Below are 27,706 nucleotides of genomic sequence, written 5' to 3'. Positions count from 1 at the left end.
GGAAAGAGCATTTCCAGACAGCTCTTCGTTGTCTCTTTGTAGCTTTGGGCCTTTGTCCTTTTGGGCAAAGAGGAAAGCGAAATCATGCTCTTGCGTTGACATAGCAACCAACTTTAGTTCATCCCAAGAGCAATGATGATGTGTTTGCAGAGCTTCGCAGTATGCAACAGAGTGAAAGATGTGCTACGAACAAAAACACCTGTGTAGGACAGTCAAAGGATTGCCCTACCCATGATTAAACAACAAAAAATCTGCGGATAGCTTGGAAGTAATTCTTGAGAAGTTTCTGGAACATCCACAGAGAATTATCAGAAGATTATTGAAGAATTTTTGGATAATGTATTGGATTGATCTAATATTAGTCGTATCGTGTTATACATGGTACAAGTGCGATGGTGCTAGCAATTTATGAACAATCATAAGTTGAAAAGCAGTAACGGTTTGACTAAAGTGATGATGATTTTTTATAATTGACATAACTAAACATATTGAAGGAATAGCTTCATGGTATCTTCAGCAAAGTTGTAGATTTTGACGAGATGAATAAGTTTGCTGAAGACAGTTTTTGTGTAGGGCTAACAGATTTTGAGATAAAAAGTGTTCAATTATTCGTCGAAAAAGACACTTTAGTCAAACCGTTAATACTCACTTATAAACTCGTGATTGGAAAAATCATTCAATAATATATGTTAAAATTCAAGTTATATCTGACGTTCTGTTAAAGTTTCATTCGAATTGGTCCATAAATAACTGAGATCTAGCTTACCAAAGTTGGTAATTTTGTATGGAAAATCGGAAAAAATGCAAATGTTTTGTCCAATACTGTATGATCACTCTTGACATAGTCTATCAAAGCATTGCTGAATCTCTTGGATTATTTTCAGAGCAATTTTTAGAACTCTCACAACACACTCGCTAGAAGTTACTGACCTATTCAGAATTAACGTAGACATTTCTGAAAATAGTTCTTGGTCAATTCCTAAAAAAATATTTGATAAAATTCCGACTGATATTTTGTGGCATCATTCATAAAAATATTTAGCGTAAATTGAAAGATTTTTGTTTGCAAAATTTTTGAAGAAAATCTTGTTAATATTTGATGGAGTTTCTGCACGATGAAACTTTTTTTAAGCATCTTAGGTTTCTCCTGAAAACTTTTGCGATAAGCCGGGTCACTTTAGTGCAAAGACAAAGAACTTCACAAATTCACAGAATTTTTGCTGTTCATCCATTGTTATCTAGAAATAAATGAGGAAATTACAACTCACTGGTTGTAAATGCTTGCCTATTTTTGTCAAATTTGTTTCAATAAATTCATTTAAAAAGAATATGAATATACAGGATACCCATATATTTTTTTATATGAATGCTTTTAAAAGTTGGTCCAATGAATGATCCTAAAGATAAGGCTGGTAGCAGTTTTCTTTTTAGATACTTGGTCTCTATTTTAATGCAAGTCTCTTCTTCTTCTTCTACTTCTTCTTCTTGGCATTAACGTCCCTACTGGGACTGAGCCGGTTTCTCAGCTTAGTGTTCTTATGAGCACTTCCACAGTTATTAACTGAGAGATTTTTTGCCAAAGGTGCCATTTTTGCATTCGTATATCGTGTGGCAGGTACGATGATACTCCATGCCCAGGGAAGTCACGAAAATTTCCTTTACGAAAAGATCTTGGACCGACCGGGAATCGAACCCAGACACCTTAAGCATGGCGTTGCTTTGTAGCCGCGGACTCTAACCACTCGGCTAAGGAAGGCCCCTAAGGCAAGTCTCTAAGATGGCTCAATTTTTTTGGAAGGTTTTTAAAGTATCTTTTTTAACCAAATGGTCTCAGAAGTATCTTTTTTACTCATTCTACTTGCTTTGAATCCTGATGAAAATTTTACAGACTCTAATAAAACCTTCAGAGACTATAAGGGGTCCAACAGGCTCTTTCTAGAATTTCAAGTTTCGGATTCCCTGAAAAAAGCTTCAAGAATTATCATAGTGATTTAATTTAGAATACTTACAAGGTCTCCTACAGGGATCTCTCCAGAAATTTTTCTAGAGATTTCTATACCAATTCTTCCAGAAATTCTTCCAACATATTTTCAAAGGATGCTTAGAAGAATTCCTCCAGAATTTGCTCCACTAAATTTGCGAGAACGCCAAAGCTACTACCTCCGGTAATTTCCTCAGATATTACTTTGATATTTTTTTCCAAAACTATAAACTATTTTTTCACTAATCCTTCAAACGAATTCTCCAGTTATAACTCAAGGAAATCTTCCAAGGTTTTATACAAAATTTCTTCCGAGAAAATCAACAAAGTTCACACAAATTTTCCTAGAGATTCTGCCCAATATTAAAAAAAGTCTTTAGAAAATTCTGCAAAATTTGTATTCCCGAGATTTGATCGATTATTTTTTTTTATTATCTTAGCAAATTACCAAGAAAAGCTTTGAAAACTTCCTCAAAACTCCAGGAGTTCTTGTTTTCTCTCTTTTTTTTTTTTTCTTGTTCTATAAGATTGAACTCATAGTTATTGTGAGCATATGAGTTTGCTCCATCTATCCGATCAAGTTGAACAAAATAAAGCCTGCTCACCACTGCCATATCGTACTCTTTTACCGCCGATTTTAGGGCCTTTCGAATCCGTACGATCATGAGCTTTATCTCCTAGTGGACGTTGTTCTTATTGTCCACGTAATTTTAGAGATCCTCCGCAAGGCACTTCGTCGCGACTACCTTTGGTTTTTATGGAACTACGCTCAACCCACTGCAGCCTGGATTCTGTGATACTGCGTCTTCTGTAGTTGCTACTACAGCTGTTACTGTAATTACTCCTGTTGCTACTGTTGTAACTGTTGCGACTGGTTGTACTACTGCTGTCATCGTTAGAGGTGACCTCAGTAAACCACTTCTTGCGAACGGATTTGCCACATTCACTGCTTTGTTGTTGTTATCTCCTGTCATGGTGTAGGGTCCCCCCTCCAAACCGCTATCTCTACCCGTGATAATGAGGCACACTCGTGATCCCATGGTTATCTATGCAAGCAGTGAAGCCATGCTAGAGTTGACAAGGTCCCTTATAGGGAACCATGTTCAGATGAGTAATTTTAACTAATCAAATTTTCTTTTCGACGTTGTTAGCGGTTTTGCCATTATTCTCTAAAGTATACATATTTTTCGTTTTGTTAGTTTGTAATATATTGTTATTTAATATAATTATCCAAGATATTAAAATTCCAATTGGCTGAAATAAGTAGTCATATCGCACTTTACAAGCGTGGTTATTGATTTATTCTGCCAACCTTTTGCTCGCATATCTGCATATCCCCAATCGGGGCACCATTCGACTTTTATTGACTGTTTACGAATGTTCTTCTCCTGCTCCGAGTGAACAAATCGAATCAAATCGTCAAGCTTCTGTCGTTTGCTTCCTTCCCGGTAGAGATTTATTCTTGCGTTTCCAACGAAATTCTCCGATCAATTGACGGTTTCGGTCTTCTCCCTCTGCTTGGCTGCTATTCAAGGGAACCCAATAACAAAATTAGCATTACGCTTTCGGAAGCACCGTACGGTCGTAAATTTATCGTAATAAATAATATTGACTGCCATAGCAGCAGCGTTTTGCGTTGGACCGGGTAAACGACCGTGATTTGCCTAAATCGATCAAATTTTCCTATTCAAAATGTCGTGCTTACGAAAATGATGGATTGTTGTTTCCTCATCAGAACGGACATTACCTGAAAAAAAAGAGAAAGGAAATTCGTTAAAATTTGTTTCAGTTTCAAAGGTATTTCAACTACTGCAGTTCATATCCACGAAGACAGGTTCACTCTCATTCTATACCCTAGTTACAAGTCCATCCGGCAAAGTGCATCATTTTATTTTTTGTTCGGACCAAAAGTCTGTTCTTGATCTTTCACTCACCGTACAATGAAGCAAGAAACACAAACAAGAGCCAAAACCAACAGAATTTTCTCCCGACTTATCCTTCTGATTCAAGGCGGGGTTTTCGTACTATTTCTTGATAAGAAAGCAGAGGAAGTGCTCAACCACTTTTATTAATTTAATTATGGCTCTCGGAGATACGCTGTCGGATCAAGACCAGTGGACTCTGGATGGTTGGGTACAGAACTATATCCTAGCTTTAATAGAATCAAAAAGGGGTTTCGTGTACCTAAGAGCTACTTTGTCTTCCAGTCGGAGATTTGCTGTTTGAAACAAGATCAGTCTAGGTTAAACATTAACCTTGATGGACTTGTGGATTGGGGTGAGATTAATTGGAGTGTTGCTGGAAATTAGCTTGAAAAAACTTTAAATGGTGACTGAATCGATACTGGAATACTTCAATGTGGTTTGAGATACGTAGTTATTTAGATTCAAAAAGATAGAGAAACTTTGTAACAATTAAGCTGTGTGGCACATGGTGATTTTCGTGAATAATTTTAATCAATATCTCTTCAAACATCACATCCTTTTCTTATGTCTAGGTTTACTATGTTAGGCAATGCTACCATCCTAATATGGCAAAACTAAATTAAGCTTCCAATAACCTCCTAAGAAAAGAACAAAACGTTTTAATTCGTGAAAATAGGAGACTGCAACGATTATTGTCTAAAGTTCTTGTAAAATTTATTAGACATGTGATTCAATGTTTCAACACTGTATATACTATGTAATTTATTAGTACTTTAACAAGAATCTTTTTCATTTTTTTTAGTTTTTTTTTGCAGAAATTTCTTTTTAGTATTGAAGCAAATTATATTGGTGCAGCACACAAAATAAACGGTCTGAAAAATTGTTTGAAGATCAAAAGCTTGTTCTTAAGACAAGTTTTTGATATTCTAGTGATAAGATGATCTGACATTTTATATATTGGCTTGATTGCCCTCAATGTGATTTTCGAAAGCAAGGGACCTAGAAACTTAACTTAATCTGTTTAAATAATTGGAACCTGTCTCATCGTGACAACATGTCTACTTTAAAGTTTCAAATAAATAGCGTTTGGTTTGTATGGGTATATCATAAGTTGAATTCTGAAAGCATTAGTAGAAATTTTCAATTTCGCAAGTATGGTGAAAAAATATTCAAACTTTTTTGCAATCTAAAACAGATGACACGCAAGCTTCGTCCTTCGACATCTATTTTTGACATCCTTTAGGTAACTTAGGTATGTCAGATTAAAAAATGTATAATATTGGACTTGAAGTTCTGATAATTAACCTGAAGCTTACGATTTGATAGATAACTTTTGATTTTTCTAACAGTGTATGTTGGAAAATTAAAGTTTATATTTATTTTATAATGAAACCTTCATGTCAAACCCTGTCGAATGCTTTTTCTATGCCTAGAATGCCAAGATTAGTTAAATATCCTTCAAATTTGTTGGAACGAACCAAATTCGTTTCACTTAAAAGTTGGTGAGTGATCGAATGTCCATGCTAAAATGCGAACTGTTCATTGGCAAAAACTGAATTTCCGTTTATGTGGACCATCATTCTGTTCAAAACTACTTTTTTTTAAGTTCACTGAAGGAGGAAAGCAGCTGATTACATAGAATTCGACATGGGTTTGCTTAATAATTGTTGACCTTACCTCAAGGTAGTAGAAAGTTCGACCAGCAGGGATTTTCTGAAATCCAAATCAGATAATTTCAAATAATCCAAACTTGCATGATTTGTTTAGTAATAACTGGAACTCACGATAAATGAAATTTTATTAAACTTCAAGAAGCACAGTGATGGAAATGTTCGCATCACGTAGCACCTCATGAATGTAAAGCGACGCAAAACAAATATAACAGATTCGCGATCAGGCTTGGTGTAAGTGTGCATCCGCCAGGCTTGCCATTACTCCTCGACATCAACATGAACAGCGTGATGTCTTTGTCTCATTGTGAAGGAGCGAAATAATGCCAAGCAGACAGGCAATGAAAAATGAGAGAGGAAGATGCGGCCCAAAACAGAACCAAAGAAAATTCCTTCAAAAATAAGTGTCATCCCAAATCCGCGAGGCCTGTTATGTTTGGTTGGGTGACTCAAGAGTTCTTTTAAAGTGTGAGAAACGGCGAGCATAGCAGCAAGGAAAAATGAGCACCGGAAAAAAAAACTTCGCATTCCGATGCACTTTCACTCGAATCGTTTGAAGATTTGTGTGGTGAATTTTTAATTCAAATTTTTCTCCTTAGAAAACCCTCGAAATCGCTCCATTTTTTATCTCAGAGGAATTTCTGTTAAGCCTGGCTCCCGCCTGCTCGGGAGAATGTATCAAAATAAAATAAATAAAAAAAAACAGTGAAGAGTTCGCGAACATTTTCTCGCGATTAACCGTAGAAGATGTGACTCACTATGGTTTTGACAGACAAATGAATTGTATATCCATTAAGATTTGATCTACAGTAAACTAGCAGATTGTAGTCAAAAACTCTTGAAATCCAGAAATCTCGGAGGAAAAATAGCTGTTTTCTCAATTGCGCAATTGACTCTGAAAAGCCCCAAACACGTTCACGAATCACCTATGCTTCGTATACTCGCGAGCACGAGAGATGCGAGATCGGTAGACAGATGATTGCGAATATTTTGTTCAATTTTTCTTCAATAAATCAACACAATATGTACCTAACGGGCGAAATATTGCCAGAGCTGTGAACTATTTTAAGACATTGCTAATGACGAGCGTCGTGAATCGTATTTGTATCTGTAAGGTGTTATAAGATACAAATTTGGAATGTGAATGATAGTGCATCGCTTGTTGCACCATTTTTTCACAAGTTCTCAAAAACTCTTCCACTACGATATTGATCACAAGCCATCTAGTTTTGAAGATATTTCGATGTTCCTTGGAGGACCGATGTTCCCCCTATAAACATTTTTTTAGCCGCCATTCTGTTTTAGGTAGATAACATATGGGCTATAAAATGTTACGTAATAAGGAGCTTCTCTGAAAAAATCATGCCAATCGGTTGTGTGGTCTCCAAGAAATCTTATACTTACAATATAATGTTTTTTTTTAGTTTTCAAGATCTTCCTACGGCCATAGTGGTACCGTAAAACGGGGTAACATTGATAATGCGGGTAACTTTGATAGTGCAAGACCTACAACATATTAAACTAAATAACGAAGTTTCTGCTAATCAGTTAAGCAAAACGAATGCAAAAGTAAAGAGTATTAGTATGACACTTCATGTCAAAGCTAATTTCATTGGAATCAAGTGCATTTGAGGCTTTTTATACGAATATTAAAAATTAACACAATTTTAGTATTTTCGAAACGCTTGCAAACAATCTGCTCTACGATCACTATTTGATGTAGTTTTGAATAGTTGGCCACTTATCCTTGACAGCCTAGTTATCATAGAACTTGAATACGGTCTCAAATCTCTTAGCGAATAGCATTTTCACAAACTGGGACCATTTTTGTAATCTAAGTCAGAAATTTCCATATAACGTTAAACGCCTAGAGGTATGCAATGCCCTACAAATGTTCGTTATTCATTCAATTTTGTTTGATTCATACTCCATTATCAAAGTTACCCCAAAACAGAAAACCAACTTTCGATTATATGAAAAATTATATATCCATTCATAATAAATCTTTTGAAAATATATCGACTGCAATCGATAGCTAGGATGCCAGTACTTGTTTTAAAAATATAAATTATTATTCTTTGAAACAGCATGCATAAATATTCAAGTTTTCTTCGAAAAAACTATCAAAGTTACCCCGTTTTACGGTACTACAAACATAAATGCTCATATCACAAAAACGATCGCACCAAATCGTTTCATTCCAGTCAATATTGTAGAATAACAAAATTCCGGTAAATGGTTTTCCGGTTAATGGTTCATTCCGTCAAATGATCTTCATCCGGTAAATTGCATTTTGGGTGATGGTTTTCCGGGTGATGTTGGAGAACAAAACCAGGAATCATGGAATTAAGGTTCTGAATGAGTTATTTCAATTCTGAATATATGTTTTTGATTTCCATGAAAAATATTGTTTTGAACGTAAAGATTTTTTATCTAAGCTTAAACTAAGAATTCAATAGTGAAATATAAAACGAAAGTAAACAAAAATCATGAATTAAAAATGCGCAGCACGTTCTTAGACCTATTTTGGATAGAGTGAAAATGATATTTGGATCAAAAACATACATTTGCGCATTAGAGGGTAACGATTCATGATGATTTTTTTATATAGGGTCAGTGTTCCCTTAGTGGACAGTCCCCTATAGTCGCACTAGTGGCTTTTTACGGCCGTTTTTCTATAAATCTCTTCAAAATATTTTTTGACATGAAGGTCAGGAGCTATTCATCTAAGTACCATTGATACACAGCTTGATTTTGTTAGAAAAATGGTCGAAATAATTAGTTTTGCTTAAAATTTGAGCTCCCTTGCGCCTATAGTAAACCTATTGTAAACTACTGAGAGAAACTGTTTTTTATTATACGAAATAATTAATGAATTACGAACTTTTTTTACATCAAACGAAAGCTTTTGATCCACACTTTGAAGGAAAAATATGAAAGCTTTGTAAAAATATGAGTTTGATTAGTATTTTGCCAACGCCGTGATGCTAGTGCTACTATAGGAACAGAAATTAGAAATAGTGCTACTATAGGCACATGTATTCCTATAGTGGCACAAGCGGTAATAAATACAAACATATGAGTTTTCGTAGTTTTCATATTTTTCCCACAAAACCAAGATAAAAAGCTTTCAGATGATATAAAAATAATGACGCTAGTGTTATTTTTCGATTTTATACGAATATTTGTTCTTAGCTATGCGGCTATTGGTACATCGACCCTATCATACAACCGAAGCAAACTGAGTGCAGAATTCGTCATCCAAGTGAAGAACCAGAATAAAATAGACCTCTCCTAAGGTACACACACAACTTTGACTTTTTGGTCCCCATCGTTTAGCTTGCTCCTTCTGAAAAAGAATAATTCTTTCAACCATCATCGCACCTTTGTTTTCTTTCCATCATCAATCCACCCCACTGCTTGCTTTTGCCCGACTCTACCGAAATGACTGTGGGATCCTTCCCCGGCATGGGACCAGTGAACACACTTACACTCTCTAGATTCACTTTCCCAGCAGTTGACCGCCCGGAGTACTTGGCAAACACTCTGCGGGTGTCTTCTTGAGGCCCGACTTCAGTTGTTGAATAAGAGACTTTATTATCTTTACCGCAACCGTTCTCACACTCTGGGGAGCCCAGCCAACGAACCAAAGAACCAACCCTAGCACCGAATGTGTTATATTTTTCTTCGCTTTTCGGAAGTGCACTTGAACACTTGGACGAACCGAACCCGACCCAAGACAATGACGACGTTGGTGGACGACCATCAACTTGGAGTCAAGTCGTCAACCGCGCTTAGCTCACATCGGACCGGGATCCGGCAGGGAAGGCCCACATTGTTTTCTGTTTGAATTATAATCCCTCTTCATTTATTCTGGAAAACACTCATCGTCATGGGGACTGACTCTGATGAGTCGTTCTCGTTCTCGTTTTCGCCGGACTCGGAGTTTTGTCCGACAATGTTTCACGCTGTTTCTAGCACCCACGATATCGAATGATGATCATGAGGACTGTGTCGGAAATAAGTTGGATGCGTTGAAGACTGAGTAAATCTCTCTGTATGATTTGTTACAAATAAAGTTCAAGATATGTAAATAAGCTTCAAACTGTTAAGTTTTGCTTAGGGCCTATCCAGATGTAATCACCATCCAAACAAAATTTGTCCAAAACGCGGTATTTAAATATTCTAGCGATTCATTTTTTTTATAGAGAACAGAATACCAAGCAAGGATTTTATCCACAAATCCTTCGGAGAGCACATCAACAGTTTTACTAAATTTGCCTATGTTGGTGCTAATGTTTGCTCACCATGCTTGTCAATCTTTCTTCATATGTCAGCTATTCGGGTATAACACTTTGCAGTGGCGCAACCAAGGGGGGAGATCAAATCCCCCCCAGAGCCGGAAAAATTTACTAAGTATATTTTTGAAATTTATCGCTACATAACGCACCCAAACTGCGGATCAGTAACTTAATTTGTTCTTTTGAAGTCTTAGTCTTCTGAAGAAAAGTTTTCTGCGTGTTGCAACTTTAATAAAGCGATATTGTTCTTCTATTACTGAAAAACAAACTGAAGACCGGATCCTATTCTTGATTCGTTTCTGTAAAAAACAGTTATAGTAGCCTGCAAACTACGCTTATATCTGGTTACAATATGCGTACAATAAGAAGCACTTTATCTTATCCAAAGTTCCAGACAATTGGCCCGAGAAAAGCCCCCCCCCCCCCATGCTAAAGTGGATCATAGAAGAACAATATCGTTCATTTATTATTCGGTGTAATAAAGTGTTTAGTATTCCGAACGCGTTGCTTATCTGTGCTTGAGAAATACTTACCACTATCTGGAACCCCTACATACTTACCTGTGGACTACAGGCTTCCTGGTACATAACGGACTTCCGGAAACCCTAAACCTAGCAGGAAACCAAAATCAAGACGATCAACGGAAACTCTGGTGGAACACTTGGTAAGGGCCACAACTTCCTATGAGGTTCTTCCTAAAAATTTTCTTCAGAAAATCTCTTGGAAGTTTTTTCAAAGATTGCTTGAAGAATATGGAGTTAAAATTATCCAGGGCTTCCTACAAAAAAAGCATTAGATGACACCTAGAGTGTTATTCGAAGGATTCCTCCTAATATTCCAAAAGATATTCACAAGTGATTAAACAAGTTTCAATTAGGAATATGATATTAGCGATGGCTTATAGAAGTTTCCCGTAGATCTATCCGATTTTTTTTTTCAGATAAACTCTATTAAAGCTAGGATTACTCTATAAATCAAAGTTTTCTCAAATACAATATTTTAAAATTCTTCAAAAATGCATCCCTAGGAAATTTAACATATTCAAACATTCCTATTAAGTTCTATCAGAATACGTTCAACTATTTTCAAAAACTCTGCAACAAAAATACTCACGATTTTTCCAAGTGATTTGTTCATGAATTTCTTCAGAGAGTTTTATTATTGCATCAACAGTTTTACTTAAGGATTTTGCAATTCATTCTGGAACTTCTAAAAAAATGTCCAATGGTTTAAGGCTACAGATATTACACAAAAAATGTTTCTGAATTCTAATTCTTCGGGTTTATTTCATAAATAACATCTGGTTCAAAAGCTACTCATGGAATACAACAATATTTTTTCTAGGCATTTATTAACAAATTACTCTACGAATCGCTGCATATCCAATTTATAACATATTTCACGAGTAACAGATACAAATAAAAGTTTTTAAAGATCTTAAGCTAAAGCTTCTATAACTTCTTTCTTCACAAGACAATTTTAGAGAAATTGTATCATAATCTTCTCTAGAAATTATCTTTGAAATCTAGCAAAAGGGATCTTGACCTTTGGATTTCCAAGAATTCTATATAAAGAATTATTTTAAGGAAGGTTCTTACAAACTTCTGTAACATGAACATCTCAATTAATTTCTATATCTTCCCAGTTATTTTGCTCAATGCTTTACATTTTTTTTACTGCTATTCTAATTTCAGAAACAAAAATTTTCCTGTTTTTTGTCAAAATTTCTTCTAATCAATCGATAGCAAAAAACATTTTGAAATCATTTTTCGAGTATAATTCTTATATCATCCGGAGGTTTAGAGTAGAGTTTTCGGGAAACAAAACAATTGAAGAATTTCTGACTCAATTTGTAATATATTTTGGAAATATTTCTATGTAGATGTATGTAGACTGATTCTACCCCATTACCCCGAATCCCATTACCCCGAATGCCATTACCCCGTATTCCAAAACCCCAAACGTCCCATCACCCCGAATGACATTACCCCGAATTCCAAAATCGCGGGGAAATGTCATCAATATCATCATGTCATGATAATTGTAAATTCGGGGAAATTGCATTCGGGGTGATGGAATTCGGGGTAATGGTACATTCGGGGTAATGGAATTCGGGGTGATGGCAATCGGGGAAATGGCATTCGGGGTAATGGGGTAGAATCATGTAGACTTCCTTCTCTGACGACTTGGAGTGCCACTTTACTCGCTGGTTGATCAATGGCAGACGCTTGAATATCCATCGAGCCCCCAGTTTGCCTGTCAGTCACTCTGACCACATGTAACGGCCCCGCATTGCTTCCGCTTCGAGAATTGGTGGTTCCGCCAGCCTATGGATTCCATCGATCCTGAACGCCTAGTACTGCTTGTATCGATGGTCAGACCTGAATACGCACAGCACCACGAAACTGCATTACCGGAAGAGGGTGAGCTGGATGAGGACTTGAGGACTGCTGGATAACAGTGAAAGCAGCCATCAACAATGCAGCTGAGAGCAACGTCGGGACGGAGTCGACGGAACGATTGGTTTGACTAGGAATATAGACAGATTCTGGAGGAGAAGAATGCAGCGCTGGCGGTCATGCTACAACAAAGGACCCGGCAGAACGTGGAACGCTATAGGCGGAAACGCCCAACTCTACAGTGAACCCAGTGTCCAAAAGGTGGCCAAAGCTGAAAGGATACGATGGGCAGGTCATGTTGCAAGAATGCCGCACAGCAACCCTGCAAAGATGGTGTTCGCCTTGGACACTGTTGGTACAAGAAGGCGTGGAGCGCAGCGAGCTAGGTGGGTGGATCATTTGACGAGCGCACAGTGCGTTAGACAAAAATCAAATTTCTAGTAATTTTTTCCGGCGATGATAAGTATCCACAAGTGTTAGATAACATTCGTTATGCAAACAAGTATTTATAAGCTTTACAAAGCACTAAAACATCTCTTACAAGCGTCGAAAGAGACAGTTGTCAGAGTAGCAGAAAAAAAAAACAAATTATGTCGTATGTTTTCTGCATACCTTTCAACTAGCACGGAGAGTGTTGAAATCAAACTATTCAATCAAAATCCAAAATAAAACATGGCTGAAGGCTGGTAAAGTATAGTTTATGTGATAAGAACACCAGTTTTAACTTTGAGTAATCGGCAAGTTGAGTTGACATGTTTCTTAGAGTGTCCTCTAAGAGGTCTGAAAGATACAGCTGCAACTCCCTACAACTCTTCGAGATTTTTTACTATTTTTAGGTATACTCCTTAACCAGCACATGTATGAAAATGAGTTGTTTGTGATAAAAATTCCGAAAATCTTGCAACGCTATGTGGTCTTGGAACAACCAGATATTACAACAGAGCAAGTATAATATATTTTCAATGTGGTTAACAGGAATTTATTTAAATTTTATATTAAAAAACTAAAAATTACAAAATTTGCATTTGGTTTTGTTGCATAAGGACGTATAAGTCACTTTTGCAGCTACGAGTGAGAAGAGGCATATTGCAAATAACTTCTTACATCATTATCTTCTATATAAATAAAAATGGAATGGTGTTTGTATGTCACTAACGGATTTGGATGGTTCTTTCTTCGTTTTGTTCGTTAAGGGATCCGACGTGTTTGTGTGTATAAAAATCCGGAGCTATTCAACGTGAAAGTTGGAAAAACGAGAGTGAACGAAACTGTCATTTTGTATGAGACGATCCATAACGTTTTTCAATAGCCTACTTGATTGGCAAAACGAAGTTTGCCGGGAGCCCAAATTGTAAGACTTATCTGGGCAAATAATGAAGCTGGCCCTTGGGACAGTTTTGCGATTATGCGTTAAGCATATGTCATTTATGCAAATTGTAGCTCTTTTGACCAGAACCAAGTTTCCCTTCCATACCAAGATGCTCAAATGGCTTAATCTTCTAGTTATGATTTTTGTCCCGCATCTCCATACGTTCAACGCACTGTGGAGCGTGGGAAGAACCGAAGATGGAAAGATGCGGCCACGAATCGAGTAGGTATTGTGCGCGAAATTGTTGATTCAGTGTTCCCAAATGCCTCTAGCGGCTCTTATTCCAGGTATTCTTGCAGCCGCGCAAAGCTCTTCACGTCGGAAAAGCCGCACGCCTTCGTTGACGTCTCATAGCTGCTGATAAATATCAGCCATTCCTCTAATTTGCCAGAAAACGTTGACATTTATCTGGACAGAAGCTGCCGAGCAGATAACTGCGCCTTTGTCGGCTCGCGATGTCGGTTTTATCGACTTCGTTCGGCTTCTCGATGCTTCCGACGTCGGTGCTCCATCTTCTTTTCTTCTTTGGACGTCTTCGAACTCTCTACTTCACTTCCAATGTTATTGTCCTTCTCGTCGGAGCTCTCTACGTTCTCGTTGGAGCTTTCTCCTTCATCCTCACAGATTCTTACATCTTCCTCTGAGGACTCTTCCTCTTCTACACCAGAAGTTGTTGCATCTTCCGACTCTTGCTCGACTATTTTTCGCATCATCTCACTGCGCCTCTTCCGGACCGATCTGCTAGGGACCCTGTATGTCCGATCGGCGTCGAATCTCAATTATGGCCGATCAAGAAACTTTCCGTCACACAAGATTAACCCCTAGCTAACTGTGGTTTTTCGGAATAGTTCTACTTACTTTCCAGGTATTATGATTGGCAATGGCGTGTTGTTTTCCTCTTCAAAAATCCCAATACCTTATTTCAGCAGCCAGGAAACTACTAGAGTATACGTGCACATTGGGATTGTGATATATGAAGAAGAGGAAAAACTAGAGTGACCCGAATACAAGTGAGACTTTTTTACGAATTGACGGATTAACTTATCTGGTTTGCACATCATTGATTGCCCAAGCAGACAAAAGTTTTGACGAGAGCTCCAATATAGCACACAAGGAAAAAAACCGGTGAGATCTTTTCATGTTGGATTATGTTTCATTTCATATATATATATTTCATGTACTTCTATTATTGTATGTATTTTGGGTTGGGTTGGGACCATCAGGGCACCCGATTGAAACGATTTGGACAGGGAGCTTGGGACTGCCTCCTCCCTGTTGTTAACATTTCGTGGATTGAGGGCGGGCTCTTCGACCCCATCTATTGGGAATATTCCGTCAATCGAGGGCTTGATAGTACAGTTGTTCGTGAAAACTGTCTTCTGGAAGGAGATTCTCTTCCCCTGACGCGGGTTTCGTGCAAGTGTCTCTGCTTGCGGGTCCGCACAACCGTTTTTGGCCCTTCATACAGGAGACTGACTGATCACGAACAACAATACAATCTTGATCAAATCGCTTTTCAGATTATTCCAGTGCTATAGACAGATGCCTTGCTACAATAGATGGTAGAACCAAATCATCATCATCATCATCAAGAAACATAGGCAAAGCCTCACCTTAGATCTCATGAGCAGGGTTAAGAGAAATGTATGAGCATTCAGCTTGGGGGAGGAAATTCAATTAAAAATTTTACCAAAACATAGCTAATATAAAGTTATTCAATCCCTGAAAATTTGGGAAGTATCCGATTTAAACGATTTTTTTGTGATAATTTTTGTGTGTCTAAGGACTGTTCATTTTATAAAGTGGACACTTTGTTTATGCTATATCTTTTTTATTTATTGATAAAATCGTTATCGGTTTTCTGTGTATCGTTGACCTATTATTCTGCTATAAAAATATAAAATCTTTGAAAATGCTTTTGGTTGAAGAGCTAAATAGTTTTTCCAAAAACTCTTAAAAAAAGCTGTCCGTCAAAGTTTCACATTATTTTTCGCAAAACAAAAATCCTTATTTTTATGAACAAAGTGTATGTTTGTATCCTTTACTATTCTACTAAAGGTAAAGCTTTAAAAATATCAATTATATTCCACCATTCTATGACATTAGGTAACATTAGTGATTTACCCATTTATGGCCAAATTTGCTGATACACCATCCTTTCACTCCCAGCAAAAGAGAACACCTCTTTAATGAATGTTCGAATCCTCTGAGCAGAATCTCAAATAGAGAAACTTTAAAGTAGATGGAGTACCGTGTACCTTTTAATTCCGCTCCTAAATGCTTATCTTTGACAGATACGCGTATTTCGACTACCACTTGCAGTCTTCTTCAGTGTCATAGTGGATACGAGTAACTGACACTGAAGAAGACTGCAAGTGGTAGTCGAAATACGCGTATCTGTCAAAGATAAGCATTTAGGAGCGGAATTATTGTTCGTTTAGTTGAGGAATAGATTCTCGTGCACATTTTCAACGTGGAAAAATAAATACTCACACGTCAGTTTATATGGCACTTTCATAGAAGCACGCATCTTGCATTCAATGTACAATCCAACATAATGCGTTACATGTGTGTTACTTGTTGGTTTTGTTAGCTACGACGCGATCCAATATATGGCAAACATGGTGGGAGAATATTTTGGTGTGACAAAATTATTTAGGTGTGAGTCTATTAGAGGGCAAAATCCTCAATAAAAGGTACACGGTACTCCATCTACTTTAAAGTTTCTCTAAAAGAGAACAATAAATAGCGTGTTCAAAACTAGTTTGGATTACTAAAGAAATTATATTAGTATAAACGAAAGCTAAATCGTGAGATTAAACCACAGTCTTAAGTATAAATTTTACTGTTTATGGTAGTTTTACTAAAAAGTCTCATACTTTTAAAATCATGTACGCATATTTATCGATCTACAGCAAATTGTAAACAATTTTCCCGAATTTTTCAATTGGTAATCTCAGAATAACATATTATGAAAATAATATGTGGAAAATAAAATCGATTTTATTACAGCAGTGTTGCCAATTTTGATGATTGTCAGTGTACTTTGATAGGTCCTCTAAGAATAAAGCAATTGTGTTTCTGTTGTGCTTTGAATGTGGCGTGGGGACTTACTAAGTAACTCTATGAAGGCGTAAGTTATTTTTCATATTAATACTATACTAGGACTTCCGTCAGGACGTACTTTTACACAAAAAATTCTACTCATATCAACTCCCATCAAATTAAAAAAAAAATTCTTTAAAAATATACGGGAAAATTGATTTTATTATATCTGTAAAATTGTTGCTCCAAAAATAACTTGATTTTTTCCATCAGGCTTCTGATTGATGATGCTTTCGAAGAACAAGCCTTTTTTGAAAATAGAAAATATAAATTATCGAATTTTCCAGCCAGTTTCTTACAATCATTGATTTTGATAACCTCAAAAAAATCGACCGATCTAATCGTTGTTCCATATTCGTGTGAAATTTAATTATTTTGGAGAATTTTTATTATCACAACATTGTACAATACTAGTCGAACGATGTGCATAAAACCGATTGAAATTTCATTGATTAATAAGAAAGATACAGCATGCACAAGGTGTCCACTTTATAAAATGAACAGTCTTTAACGTCAAGTTTTTTGGTAGTTGTTGACTATTAAATGTGTTTTAGTTTGTTTTTTCGATACAGTCCGCATGAAGAAAGGTGTTCTACTAGCTGACCGTTCGTGTCGTTATCACCCGGACCGGGCACCAGGAGCAATAACGAACCTTCGAGTGCCTCGAGAATCAACCTAGCTGGCGATGTGAAGCTTCCATCACTCACTACTGGCAGTGCCAAGGCGGTAGTAGTTTCGTTAGTTAAAAGCAACGAGTTTGTTTCATATGAAGGACCGAAATGCTCTCAGCGTGAAGGAGCACATGCTGGACAGCTAATCAAATATTTTCGTAGGAAATTCATTGAGAATATTTACCGCTACTGGTACGAGAAATGAGTAGAATTTTGGAAATCGATTCGGGGTTTGACTGTGGAGTGCTTTTCAGCTCGAGTAGGCTAGTTGTACTATAAGCACTCGTAGATTGAGGAGAAGCTTACTTCTCTGTTCACCATTGAATACCAGTTCATTAGCAGATGTTAGGTTCTCCAAATCGAAGTGAATTTGAATTATATACCACGGTTGGGTGACAAAACGAAATATGCCATCAGAAAACATTTTTATAATAGGGTACCGGTACCAATGGTTGTAATGTACCAGTAGATAAGATTATGGAATAAAACGTACATTTTTTGATAAAAACGACATGTGCTATTTTTGGTGGATATATCGCCTGTAGTTTAGTCGATTTGCCAAATTTCAGCTTTTTATTTGACCAAAAAGTCATATAAATAATTAAGTTTACGCAAAAAATTTGCTCCCTTGCACCAATAGTTGCCGTCGTATTCCAGTAGTAGATCAACGGATGGAAGCAGTTTTTAAAATGGATGTATAAAAATGAAGAAAAGTCCCAGAGATGTTCTTAATACTTCATTCGAAAGATATTAGTTGCTGTTCGAAGGGAAAAATGTTAAACCTGTGTAAAAATTTGCCTTTTTGTTTAAAATTCCTTGTATAATTCCCAAACGTCTACTACTGGAGCACTAGCGCAACTACTGGAACACGTGTACCAATAGTGGCTCAAGCGATTTTATGTTAAAAAAAATAGTTTTATCATTCTTTCTATATTTTTCCCATATAGTAGAGGTTGAAATCTTTCTGTTGACGCCAAGGCTTTTCGTTATTTTGTTATGATTTTTTATAGCTTAGGTAGTCCACTAATGGCACCGGCACCCTATATCAACAATCAAGCTTATTATTCAGCTATTCTCTAGAAGTTTTTGATAAGGATGTAAAAAATCCTTCATCATCAGTGGGTTTCATATTTTTTATTTTTATAATGATAGTTCTCACTTCTTCCAAATCAGCTCCCCAAGAATTGTTGAAAACGTTCTCTTGATCGCGAATGCTTTCAAAATCCTGAGTAATTTGATTCTCATTTGAGCTGGTAAGTCCTAAATTATAATTGTGGGCGCTTTCAAGCTACCTCTTTCAATACTGGGAATAGCTTCTGATTTTTTTTTTTCAAAATTTTGGAAAATTTCAAAAATAGTTCAGATTCAGGGTCCAATCGAGAAATTTTATTTTCAAAATGATTGTTTCTCAATAATTTCCGTAGCAGAATCAAAAGTACATTGGAATGCCCTTCTTCTCACGTTTTAAAAGCAGATCAAGAGTTTCAGATCATGGAAATCATGGATTCGAATTTAATTTCACATTTTGGTTTTGCAATGTCTCTTGCTTAAACAATGGAATAAGCTATAGTTTCGAGAGCATTGTCAATATCAAGTTTTGTTTGCAAGGGAATATTAACATCAAGACTATTATCGATGTTTGTTTTATATGTATTCTAGTTGACTGGTAAGTAATTGAAACTGGAGCTGAAAGGATTAGGAACCGCTTTATGGAATAATTGAAAAGTAGCAGGTTCATGATCACAATCAAAGACAGCATTATTTAGTAACTAGTTGGCAACAAAGGTGTCTGGAGTCGTTTAAGACCAAATCAGTCCTAGAAGCGTTTCTAGAAGAGGCAAAACAAGTAGAGATATCAGGGTATTGAATTGAGAAATTTCCTGAATAGAACTCATCAAATAAAGTTCTGCCGTTGGAATTGATTTGTGAATTATTTCATGAGCGATGTTTGGTATTAAAGTCATCAATTATTTTTTTTTTGCCTTACTGTTATTCAATTTTCGCAAGTCAGTTTGAGGCAAACTAACTTGCTGCCCAGTGTATCGAAACGGCAAATAGGCAGCTATGAGAATAAATCTGACAAGCTGGGCTTCAACAGATATAGGGTAAATGATGGCTTCGGCACCCTGAGGGTATTTTCGGCAGCACTAACTTATCGTCCTTGTTAAAATGTATCTACGGAACAAGAGTTACCTTCAATGTACTCAATATATTCCTTGAACTATAATCTTCCATGTAAACCTCATCTTTCACAAAAATATGATATAACATGGGTTTTATCATTGAATGAAATAAATGCTGACGAAATTATCGTCATTCGTGAGCTGCCGAATAAAACAACACAACAACAGCTTAAGAAAAACTCACCACTTTGAAAAATCCAATTCTCCGCTCCAATATCAATTTGTCACAAAAGCAACGCACCGATCACTCATGCACTATTAATTTTTTGATTTGTCTATAAAGCACCCGAAAATACAGAATTTTATGCTTTTAATCACAAATTAAAATTAATGCACTTTGCTTTCCTCGGCAATCACTTTTTATAACGGGAATAGGTTGCCAGAAAACCATTATCAATTGCGGTGTATTTTTTATTCACAATTTAAATTCATTGAAAAAATCGAACACAACTAATTAATGCATTGGCAACAAAGCATGCCTTGGTAATAATTGAGCCTTTCAATACTTTCCTTATGTAAAGATTGTAGCGCATAAATTTCAATATACTGAGAAACATATAAAATATACGTCTTTCAATAGGTAAACTATTTTGGCAATAGGTAAACTATTTTGGCAATATGAACGTAAAAAAATGTAAAAATAGCCTGTAGAGTTTTCAGTTTCGCGTTACCTTTTAGCGATTTTTCACGCATAGACACTAGGGTGCGGCTTATTTTCCAAAAGTTCTCAAAACCAAAAATTCGTGTGCTCTTATGAATTCAAATCATATTAGAAGAGAAACCGCAAAGTTTGAGCCAAAAATATTAAGATTTTATTTATTCACCGTCTTTGACTACAGATCACACAGACTGATTTTTGTTTTTTTTTTTTTTTTTTTCAAGGCACTCTGTGCTCGTGGCCACTACTCTGCCGTAGTAATCCTTTATAAGAGAGATTCGCGGAAGCTGATATTTCTGTCAAAGTGTGAGCCAATCGAGCAACGAGAGCTGTCAAAGTGTGAGCCAAACGAACATGCGTTATGTTTGTTTTGAACTTCTCTTGAGGACTAATATAATCCGCTTGAAATTATTTCGGTAAAAATAATTTTGCATTAAGCAAAAAAATGAAATATTTTTATTTTTTGAATTTTTGTCAATGCGATTTTTAGTTGTTATTTTTTTCGGCTGTTTGTTAGTTTAGATATGTAGCTCGAAGATCTATAACGAAACAAAATACACTTTTTAGCAATAAGAAAGTCATGTCCGTGTTACAATATTATTCTCGACGCCGAGGAAAATCAGCACTGCTGGTCTGTTGCCAAATCATTCCATTTTACTTCCGCTTATCTCTCTATAAAGGATCACTACTCTGCCGGAATCATTTGATCTGTAACTTCTTTTACCGATACAGATCTATTTTTAACTTATCTATATTTACATCTGCTTTTCACTCTCTCCTACTCTTTTACTCTCACACGGAGCAGGTAGGAGAAAGCTCTGCTGTTAGTGAGGCTAGCTGCCTGCGAAGAGGGTCAGTTTGTCTCAAGTCACCATCTGATACTGACGGAGGATGGATGTGCTCCCCAAAGCACGATCCTCCGTGAGGCGTCTTCTGGTGGCTGGACGGGTTTTTTTTGTGGAGGGGCTGGGAATTGAACCCATGACCTTCCACATATGAAGCGGAAGCGTAACCTCAAGGCTACAGATCAATGTGATATAATCCAGCTTTTTACGCTAGCTCGCTATAAACTTTCAATCACCCCTTTTTGACTTTTCTTGTCAACACTATAATATTTTTATGGTTTGATCAAAGCAAACCTTGCGATGTTGAAAATTTTTCTTGTTGAATTTAGAGAAACGTCATAAAATCTCTTGGTTGGAGGAAATGGAAATCTAAAAAACTATTTTCCTAATTTTCTATTCAATACTAATGTTTTTGCCATTTTAGGTCTACGATTTGCAGACATCATTGGGATTGATTCCTGTTAATTCTCGAGATGAGATACTGACTGAACTATGCAAATGAGTGTTACAAGAAAAACGACGATGCCAAAGTGATGGCTTTAGGCCTTGAAAGGCCTGTGATTACTATTTCAGAAGATAATTTCGTTTCCTGACCCTTTTTCACATTATTGCTTGTTATGTTGGAGTAAACTACGGAGGAAGTAAAATAATATTTGGAAAAAAAACTCTTTACAACCCTGTGTCATGTTTGCTTCATCCCACACATGGACTGTAAATCCCACGGTGTACAATATTATGTTAATTTTGTATGCAGTGACTAGACCCATTCCACGGTAACCCCGCAGATCGAGAATGCCTAAAGTCATGTAAAAGTGTGTATTTCACTGTACATGCACGTCAAGGTCTGGACGGAGATCAATGTTTGATCATCTTTGAAAACCTTTTATATATTTGAAAATGTGCATGTCTTTTTATTTCTTCCCATTCTCTATAAGGGTTACGGGAGGTTATTGAAAATCGTCAGGGTTTCGTTATTATTGGTCACTGCGTTTGTCCAAAAGTTCAATGCTGGAATACAGAATACTCTCCTTTTCAGTTTTTCATCCCTATTTTTTTGGTTCAGTAACGCTTTTCATGAGAAATTGTGGTCTACTGATGCCTAAAATGAAAGGAATAAAGTTTTGTGTAAAATGGAGTAGACATTGCAATATGCACAAAAACCCGCAGCAGCAAAACAAAACCAGTGAAAACTATTGACATTTCAATCAACAATCTTTAATTATTGCCTACTAAGACTAAACTATAGAATTGATAGGCAAGAAATGTCAAAGTCAAATCACCCCCCGTTGGTTTATAGCTAGCGTAAAAAGCTGGATACAGGTGAGGAGATGCTTCTGTGTAATACACAACCGTTTGTATGTATTAGTGCACCGTTTGCATTTTCACACAGCAACCCATTGATTCGTGACTATGTGGACGTCATACCGTTTGTTATCGAAAGTTTCGGAGGCTTTGTTGCTAGCCACCCTGTCGTTACCAAGGTTGTTATGTGAGTTGTTACTCAAACAAAAACATGGAAAAAAATCAGTACGGGATGATGGAGCTGCAGGTGATTTACGTAATTTAGTTCTAATTTTTCTTTTATTTTAGGACGAATTCTATAACGCAGGAATTAAAACCATTGAAGGTACCCGTAAAATATTAATCCGTAAAATACTGAGCCGGAAAGTACAGGATAATAATGGGTGCGCATGAAATTTTATCGACATCTCGTCAATGAATGTAGTGCTAATAATCATTAGAACAGAAAAGAGCAAATTTATCCGCGAATTTATTGCTGGAATACAAGACTCCTGCAATCTGATACACTTGTAAATTTAGGAGTTGGCTGCAGAGGTTTTCTCGTCTACCCTTGACAAGTTCTACAATATAGAACGTTTTGTACCCTCTCACCAATATGCACATTGCCTACTCACAGCATTTGAATGAACCCGTATGACGTCACCCATTTCCCCTCAATGTTTATTTTGATTTTACACTGCACTAATACAAGCACACATCGACTTTCTCCTCACCTCCTTTATATCACATTGGGCTACAGACCCCCTTAAAAAACTGAAATTTTAATATTATGTACTTTACTTAAATCTATCTCTTATCCTTTTAACAATTTAGGGGTGGCGCATGCATCTTGAAGGTGAATTTTCAAGTTATAAAAAATGGCCTTCAGTGAAGTCACCGTACGGTTATTTCTCACCAATTTCAAAAGTTTTTGCATCATTATTTTCAAAATTAATTTTATGAAAACTTTGTAGAACATCAAATTTGTCATAAATTGAAACAAATCTTTGTTAAAAGTAAACTCTTAAATTCAAGTAATCCGATAACCGTGTTCCGTGGATTTTTCTTGCAGAGCACAATATTATAAATCAATTAACCATGACGTCACGCTGCAACTTCTAGGCTGGATTCGCACTTGCTGCAAGACCATGACATGGCAATTTTTACAGCCGAAATGCTGTCATGGTGAGATTGAATACAAAACATATTCGATAAAATAAATGAAAACGAAATAAGGCAGCGTCCATTTATGACATTACGTTAAAATGTACTATTTTCGACCATTCGACCGTTGTGGAGTCTTTGCATGAAAAAAATAAATTTTGAGCCTACTCCCCCTACCCCTAGAGCGTTACATAATTTGTGGACGGTGCCTTAGTCTGCATAAATTTAGTGGTGTTGTGTGTTTAATTTGACTTTCTGGTTTTCTATTTATAACTGTAATTCTGTTCTCAGTGTAGTCTGTATTTTTCTGCATTGGCCCTTTCAACGAGTAGAACATAATGAGTGACGTTTAATTTCAGGATTGGCATCAAATACGAAATGTTACCAATACATAAACTAGTTTTTGCGCAGTTTTGGATTGCCGAAGTGAACATTTTTGTTGCCGACAATAGTAATTGCATTGCCGATAAAAGAACAAGTGCCTCGTGACTTTGGTGAGGAAAAATAGAAGATTAAGAGAATAAAATAGTGTTTTGTGTATAATAATCAACAAATGAAGAGTGCTCAAGTGTAGTTAAGGTGTCTGCTGCTAATTGTTGTGCTCTATTGTTGCGTAAAATTGCCCTCTTAAAAGTTCAGCTGCTTAGGCTGCCGACAATGCGTAAGCTCCCCTACTTAATGTTTCGAAAATTTTAGTTTCAAATGACGAAAAAAGTTGATGTTTTATACGTCTATTAATGATGATAACAACTCCACCACTAACTCCATCCAGGTGATCATTTAAAAATAAAAACAATAGATCTCTTTAGAGTTTGGAACTTGGTTTCAAATAAGTTTCACTTATTTCACAATTATTACTAGCTTTATTAAGGAGATTCCCGACGCGTAGTTGTTTTTCTTCCTCGTGTGTATCCGGAGCAAACAGAAAAGTGATGTTGTAGTACCTCTCGATTCGAGCGGATTGGACTGTAAGATAAAACTTGGCCATCATTGAAGGATATGACTTTGAAAAGCTGACCCCCATTTACTTAGTGCTATGCATTCCTCCCACCCACACAATCCATAGGTATCCATTGCCTGAATGGGACGAATGTGTATGCTCAGTGGCCTCATGAAATGAATCGATTCCACTGCATCTACATCCACATCCAGGATCCAGGTCGTGCGTGTGTTTGTGTGTGTATGTGATGTCAATGGAACATTCCATCCAAGTTCACAAGCTCAAAAAGTGCTGATAGAGGTAGTCGGGGATTAAGTACAGCTGTGGCTTTGACCTCGGCCTTTTTTGCTCGGTCAATCGGAAGTTGTTATCTCAATCATTTCCTCTTACTTTTATCTTGATGTTGACTGAATTCACATTCATTTGATCGTGAGTCCTTCGGCTTTACTGCTAAGAAGTAGTGAATTGTGATGCATGTCGTCTGATATCGATTTTTTTTTTATTTGAAATGTAAAAAACTCATTGTTTACTATATAAATCAGTTTTTCTGTGCCAAAGACTACATAAAGTACTACTTGGTGTATTGTATTTTCTCATGTAAAAGAATGCACATAATATAATCTTTGGGACACTCAAAAATGATAATTTCGCCCCGTTGTGCTATTTATAATAAATACTTGAATATTGGTTTTCTAACAAATTGTATGTGAACCATTAGAAAGATTGAAATAAAAGGATTGTATTGAAGCCGTATTGAAATACCAAACCTTTGGTCATTAACATTCCCTGATAAATGTCACCTTTAAACATTATCGTCGAATAAAAAGCTTTCCGAGAAAAGCGATTAGCTCTCTGCGCTGGATTCTTTTTTTTGCCACCACTCGTTTTCCACCCAGTCAATGTGCTTTTTCTTCTCTGACAACGAGACATTCAATTTTCCAACACCTTCTACCTTAGCAGCTGAAGTGCTGCTGCTGGCTCGTTATCAATTTTTTGCTATTATCGATAAATCAACTGTGTGCCATCGAATCGAACAAACGACTGTAGTAAGCGAACCGACAACCGGTTGCAGTTGAAGTTTGAAGTGATGGACTTTTTTCGTTTCCTGCTCCAAGGCATGACAAGGGGGATTCTGCTCCAAGCTGCCGAGATAAAGCGATCCTTTCCAGAGCGAACTGTGCACCACACAGTGGTTCAGATTTATTAAAATCCTTACAAAATTTCTCATACCTAATATTTTACAAGTGTTGATCCTGTCATTGAACTTTTGGAACATAATCAAGGGTTGTTAACTATATTTTAGGCATAGCAGCTTTTAAGAAAACTGGACCTCCGTGCCTCCGGAGAGACAGGTGCTGATGAAGCAACAGTGAAAAGGTGAATCGAATCTCGCCCTGCCAGCTCCATTTCCATCCATCGCTGGCTGTCCTTTTGGAGTCAGTCTGATAACGACGACCGAACGAAGATTGCGAGATCAATTGTGTGCCAGCAAAGAGTGCTCGGTGAAGTGATTGCAGCCAGTAGTGAATTCTATGAGTATGTATATTAGAGTGGTTCAAAAAATCGTTTTTGCTCCACACCGCTCATTCGATTTTAGACCAAATTCTGATTGTCCTCCCAAAATATGAGCTCATTTGGATGAAAACTGAGACTGCACAAGCCCTTTAAAGTTTATATGGGAATTACTATGAGAAAAGCAACCAATTCATTCAATCGGTAATAGTGTTTGCCAATGTGCTCTTGGAGATTAGAGCTACGTTGATACTGTGAGATACATTCATCAGCTACAACTTTGCCGAAGACAGTTTTCAAATCGGACGCCTCAGTAATTAGTTATTGATTTATATCCAGTAACAAATTCTTCAGCAGTGCTCATTTAACTTCTGAACAGGCAACATTGGTGCACCTGGTGCGAAAGATAGCACGCACAAATCATGGCTACTATGTTTTACTGCATATATCCAGTGATGCCTGCAGAACAGCCCAACAATTATAGCCAGAGTTTTACAACTCATTCAAAAATCAATAACTAATTACCGGGGCGTCCGATTTAAAAACGGTCTTCGGCAAAGTTGTAGCTGATTATTGTATCTCACAGAATGAACATAAGTCTAATCCCCAAGAGCACATGGACAAACACTATGACCGATTGATTGAATTGCTTGCTTTTCCTATAGTAATTCTCATACAAACTTCAAAAGGCTTGTGCAGTCTCAGTTTTCATCCAAATGAGCTCAAATTTTGGGAGGACACTCAGAATTTGGTCTAAAATCGAATGAGCGGTGTGGAGCAAAAACGATTTTTTGAACCACTCTAATGTATATACGGTGTGTGACATCCGGGTGAAAAATGTGAGTCACTGGTAGTGTGGAAACTGACTCAAGAAAATGAATCTACACCATTTAAGGACTGCGATGGATGCTTTATCAGGAGAACAAAATCTGCTTGTATCAGGATGTTGGTCATCTATTTACTAACGAAAGGGTTTTGGCATTGATCAATTAAATACTACAGAAACTTTTTCATCAATTCTTTCAGATAAGAAGGAAATCCAACAAGCTTCACAATTTGTTGAATTCCACTACAGATTCTTACACAATTCCTTATTAACGTAGAAGGGGCAAAATAGTATACTGGAGTACGAAATAAACTATTTCGTTAATGATTTGTAGAGTGAATAACATAAGCAAACTTCATAATTTATGGATTTTAAAAAGGAAACCTGGAATTTTAATGGGAGAAAACATAGAAACATTTCTAGTGAAATTCCAGTCAGAACTTTTGATGAATTGTGGAAATCCGTTCGCCCCCTCGATTTGCGATATCGCGTAGAAGTAGCTTCGTCCGCGACGGGGAGGAGAGAACGATTAGATTATTAAACGATCCACTTCCGTCGATTTCAAACGTCGAGCATTTTTTTGTTGGGGTTGAAACTACTGCGTCCAATATTTAGAACTATTGTAGTCGAGCATATTCGATCGATTGTGTATCACCCTCGCCGGTACGGTTTCGCGTAAAAACGGTTTTTTTTTCGTTCGATTAAAACTACCGTTTCCGTTTGTGCCTGTCAAAGAGGAAAAGAAGCTGGCACTGAGCATGCATTAACGCAAAGATTCTACCCCATTACCCCGAATCCCATTACCCCGAATGCCATTAACACGAACGCCATTACCCGGAATTCCAAAACACCGAACGACCCATCACCCCGAATGGC

At 36.8% G+C, this 27,706-nt stretch overlaps 1 protein-coding gene across 1 annotated transcript in view; it reads right to left on the bottom strand.

Annotated features, from left to right (window-relative positions):
• LOC5566816 overlaps positions 1-27,706 on the bottom strand; it is a 491,365-nt gene that overhangs the window by 169,986 nt on the left and 293,673 nt on the right. The window lies entirely within an intron of this gene.

The sequence above is a fragment of the Aedes aegypti genome, chromosome 2 (assembly GCF_002204515.2).
Source record: "Aedes aegypti strain LVP_AGWG chromosome 2, AaegL5.0 Primary Assembly, whole genome shotgun sequence".
Taxonomy (NCBI): domain Eukaryota; kingdom Metazoa; phylum Arthropoda; class Insecta; order Diptera; family Culicidae; genus Aedes; species Aedes aegypti.
This window is presented reverse-complemented; position numbering and strand designations above follow the sequence as displayed.